Below are 5,291 nucleotides of genomic sequence, written 5' to 3' on the forward strand. Positions count from 1 at the left end.
GCAGGTGGCTGTCACAGTACAAGGACAGCAAGGGCTACACAGACAAACCCTGTCTGGAAGAAAACAAAACAGAGAGGGAGAGAAAGAGAAAGAGAGAGAGAGAGAAAGAGACAGAGAGAGACTGTCCTTGACATGAATATTTTAAAAGGTCAGTAAACCTTTAATTGATTGTACTTATTGATGAAAGTGAGACCACATTCACACTTTTTTAATGATTTTTTAATTTAAATTTGAAACAAGCTTATTGCACATATCAATCCTAGTTCCCACATCCTGACTCCCTACACATGCTTGCAGTGAGTATGGAGGTCAGAAGAGGGCTTCAGAATTTTTGGAACTGAAGTTAGAGTTGGTTGTGAGCCACCATGTAGGTGCTGGGAATCAAACACGGGTCTTCTGGAAAGAACAGCAAATGCTCTTAGCCACTGAGCCATCTCTCCAGCCCAGCCAGTGGCAATTAAAAATCCCTGTGTCAGGATTCTGTAAATGACCAACAGACAAATATGGTGTTTCAAACTCTTGGGAAGCTAAGTCAGGAGGATTCCAATTTTGAGACCAGCCAGGGTTAGTCAGTGATCCAGGATAGTGTGCCGACATTCTTTCTCAAAACAAAGAAACAAACTGCAAGCCAGCACACACACACACACACACACACACACACCAGTCCCTGGACAAGCCATCAGGGAGGACAGGCTGCTCAAGGAGGGCCTTGACTCCAGGGTATCACAGCCTGCCTCCCTCAGGGCAGAACAGAGCAGATGCCCACTTCCAATCCCCCCACCTTCAAAGAGCTGCAGGATTTTTGGCTCTTGGATTCTGCTTTAGGAAGGCACCAGGGTGATTATTTCTGTCCCTCTACCTGTTGTGGAAACAAGATAAACTTTTCAAACATATGCCCAGTGAGCTTCCTCTCCTAAGTAGTCCCTACTTCCTACCTAGTAGCCCAAGCAGCTATGAGCTCATCAGCTGGTTAACACATTGAGGAAGTCACAACCCCCAGGATCCAATCACTTCTCAGTAGGGCCAAGTTTGGGAGACACTGTATAGCCATGCCATGATACCCTTGGCACTTTGTACCCCGAAAGTCTGGATAGCCAGTCTGGAATATATTCAGCCCACGCGGAGAGTTCCACGTTAAGAAGCAGTTTGGAACTCTTGCTTTCTTTTCACCACCAAGCACAGGGAGGCAGAGGGGCCTGATGGAGCCACTTAGGAAACACAGAGCAGGGCCTGAAAGCCTGGAAACTGAGCTATAGCCCTGGGTTGCTTCCCTGGCCCTGGCTCTCCGCTGCTCTTAAAAAAAAAAAAAAAAAAAAAAGAAAAAAAGAAACCTTTCTAGCAAGCAGCTTGGGAAATGAGAAGAGGCAAGCTGTGGGTGATGTTTTCTTTTAAAAAGAAAAGAGAGGGAGAAAAGAAAGAAAGAAAGAAAGGAACCAACAGCCCACCGGGAACAGACTCCAAAGACAGCATCCATCAGGCAAGTTCAGCCCTCAGGAAGGGCTCTGAGCATCTTTGTGGGGCTCAGCGGTGTATGAATAATATCTGCATGGAGCTATGGTTTGAGGAGCATGTGTTCTCAAATAAAAGGGGTTAATTCCAAACCAGGCATGGTGGTACAAGTCCCAAATCCCAACATCTTGGAGACAGAAGCAGGAGGAGTGAGTTCAAGGCCAGCTAGCGCTATGTAGTGAGAAACCCTACTTCACAAAATAAAAAGGAAGTTTATAATCCAGTGGTTAAGGGCACTGACTAAGCTTCTAGAGAATGTTGATTGTGTCCCCAGCATCCACATGACTGCTTACAAGAAAATCTTAAAAAAAAAAAAAAAAATTAAAAGACAGCCTTGGCCGGTGGTGGTGGTGGCACAGGCTTTTAATCCCAGCACTCGGGAGGCAGAGGCAGGCAGATCTCTGTGAGTTCAAGACCAGCCTGGCCTACAAGACCTAGTTCCAGGACAGCCTCCAAAACCACAGAGAAACAAACAAACAAACAAACAAACAAAAAAGATAGCCTTGGTGAGGTAGTGCAAAAAAATTAAGAAAGTTTAAAATGGAGTGAGGGAATCCCCCAAAAGCTAATCGTAAATGTTGAGGGTCAGAGGTTGAATTTCGGCTGGAGATAAATAAAAAAAAAAAAAAATCAGACAGACTGGCCCAGCTCATCTACAGAGACTGACAGGTCAGAAATGAATGACTTAATTTGATGATTGCCTTTGCTCCAGACCTGAAACACTGGCTCCTGGTCGCAGGACTCTAAGCTTGCTGGGGCCTCTCGAATTCTCAGTGCTAGCCCGAATTTGCAGGCTGCAGGTGGGAAGACCAGAGATGCTTCTGTGAACCAATAACTCCATATCTACAAGAGGGTGGGGGGGTCTACTGCTGGCTGAGACTTTGCTGAAGGAGGGGCCGGGAGGGCCCATGTGTCAGCTTCTGAGGGCACCATTTGTCCTTCTGGGATCCTCATCCTCCAGCTAGAGGGATCCCCAAGACTGCAAAGTTTCTTCTCCTGCCAAGGGAGAATGGTGAGGTGTTTGCAGAGATCTCCCAGAAGTTAACAACATGATTTGCTATTTCCATGAGTATTGACTGGTGCCTATCAGTTTCTACACACCATCACCAGATTTACCTTTGTTTTGTTTTTTCACTGCTCAATATAGAAGCCCAGGCCCTGTGCACGCCAGGCAAGTGCTCTACCACCTAGCAACATCCTCAGTCCTAACTGAGGCTCTTTGGAACCTCAGCAATGCCCAAGGCAAGGTGGGGAGGGTGGCCACACTCTGCTAAAGAGGATATAAGGTAGCTGCTAGTGCTCTGAGAGAGGTAAAGAGCTGCAGTGGTGTTGGTGAACCTGTCCCCTGTGGTCTGGAGCAACCATCTAGATAAATACTGTTAGTCCAAGGGCAATATGACCCTGCAGCTCTCCGGAGTACTTAGGGTGTGTTGTTCTTTTGCTGCAGCTGTTGCCTATGAAACACAAACACAAGACTCAGCACCCATGTGGAGTTTATTGAGAGAGGGGAGAGAAAGAAGGGTAGCTGGTGGCCAACCGAAAGCAGGGGAGAGAGAGAGAAGGAGCAAGAGGGAGAGAGAGAGAGAAGGAGCAAGAGGGAGGTTCGCTCAGCCTGCTTGCTTTAAAAGGGAAACTTGTGCATGTGTAACTTTACTGGCAGCCAGGTAAGTCATGTTGTAGATAAGACATGACTATGAGCATCCCGCCCATCAGGGGGCGGGGTCAGCAGACTGCAGGTTCCCAACATGGCGTCCATCCCCCAAGTTGTTAGCCTGGGGAAGGCTGAGGGATTTTCTCACAATGCTCACTGATGAATCCCAAGGCTGGAATTTGAAGCCATCACTCACTTCCTATTTTTAGGACCTAAAGAACAAAAGCTTGCCGGATGGTGGTGGCGGCACATACCTTTAATCTCAGCACTCAGGAGGCAGAGGCAGGCAGATCTCTTTAAGTTCAAGACCAGCCTGGTCTATAAGAGCTAGTTCCAGGACAGCCTCAGAGAAGAAAAAAAAAAAAAAAAAAAAAAAAAGAAGAAAGAAAGAAAGAAAAAGTCAAAAGAACAGAAGCCAAAAGCTTGATTTTGCATTACACAGGGACATCTGTGGTGAACTCTCAGCACAAAAATGCTGCTTCCTCCTCTGTGGATGAACCCATGCAGGCTAAGTGTCAAGGAGTTCACTGAGTTCCCTCTTTACTCTCTCCCACCTCAGATTTGAAACTGAACATTGCACAGGAGACCATTTGACATTATCTATGGGCGACAATAAGCATTTCACTCACTGCCTCAGAGCCCTGCCCTGTGCCAGATAGTATGGGACAGACAAGAAAGCATTCAACCTCTGGGAGCTAAAAGTCCACCCAGCCGTTAAGGATCAGAAGACAAGGCAGGAGCATGGTGAGCTGAGCATTCTGTAGCATCTTCCACCTCCACGTTTCCTTGCCGTTCTTAAAGTTTCAGCCACAGACTCTGTCCGAGAAACAGCACTGTCCGCAGGCTTCGTCCGCTCTCCCAGATCTGGACTGAGCCACTCCTGAAAGTGGGAGGTTCTGTGCCCCTGATTCACTCCATAGCCCTCTGGAGACTTGCCTGCCCCACCCCATGCAGGAGATCTTGTGAACAGTGCCCGCCAACCTGCTTTCAGTCCTGTCTCCCTTTTCTGCAGCTGCCTCCTTCTTAATTACACCCAGAGAGCACAGAAAAGTGGATGCTAGCGATATTTATTTTCTGCTCTGAGCCAAGCACAAATAACTCACCAGGGGCATCTTTCTTAATGAGGGAAGAAAAATGTCAGAGCACCGATCAGCCACGATGTGCCCAGTGAACTTAAAAATAAGCAAAAAACAAAAAAAAAATCACGTGGAATTTCATTTTGCATTAGCTGACTGCATATATGAGATTAGGAGAGTAGAAATTTCTTTGTAACTGGGTGAAAACTGATACTAGGAGTTATCCCACAAGTGGACCTGCCTCCTAAAGACACTCTTCATTTGGGCGAACTTTGTTTAACACCAGCTGGATGAGAACCTGAGCAGGAAGGTGGCAACTCAAAACACAGTTCTGTCTATAGTAAAGGCTTAGCCTTCTGTGGCTGTGGGGGTCAATGCCAGAGCTCTGGTGAAGTAACTACCAGCACTAACTGGTTAATGATGGAGTGACTGCACACAGACAGGAATCAGCTCTGGAGCTGGGCACACAATAGGAGCTTGCCATAAGGGCTTGGTGGTGCTCAGAGAGCCTGGGATCTGGGAGTGAACTCCTGGTTGGTTTCATTAAGAGCAACACAGAGGAGGAGGCTGCCTGGAGGGTAAGGTGGAAGGCATAGTCTCTCCTCCTTCAGTGATAGCACTGTAGATACAGAGGAGGCCGGCATGTGATGGGTCCCTAGACGGAGCTGCCTGGCTCCCTCTGTGTAATGCAGGAGGCCACGGGTAGAACTTCAGGTGGGAATAGAGCTGCCAGAATCTGTGTAGACTGGCAGTTATCAATCGACCTGGAGGGTCACAGGTGAAGGCAGGAGGCCTGTATACCCCTCTGCACCCTTATCTACCTGCTCTTAACACCTCCCCCACAAGCAGATACCCCCCCCCCCAAGTGAATGCTCCCTTCGGCTTTCTGGATAGCTGGACTGTGAGAGTATCAAGAAGGCACTGGGGTGGGGGCAAAGCTAGAAGTTAGGCGTTCCCTGGGCTGTAACTTTAGGAGTCATAGCCCCTACATGCACCCATTTCTGCCAGGTCCTGGAAGCAACAGGGACATCCTGGCCTTCTAACCCCCCAAGAGG

This window comes from Phodopus roborovskii, unplaced genomic scaffold (assembly GCF_943737965.1).
Source record: "Phodopus roborovskii unplaced genomic scaffold, PHOROB, whole genome shotgun sequence".
In the NCBI taxonomy this organism is placed as follows: Eukaryota; Metazoa; Chordata; class Mammalia; order Rodentia; family Cricetidae; genus Phodopus; species Phodopus roborovskii.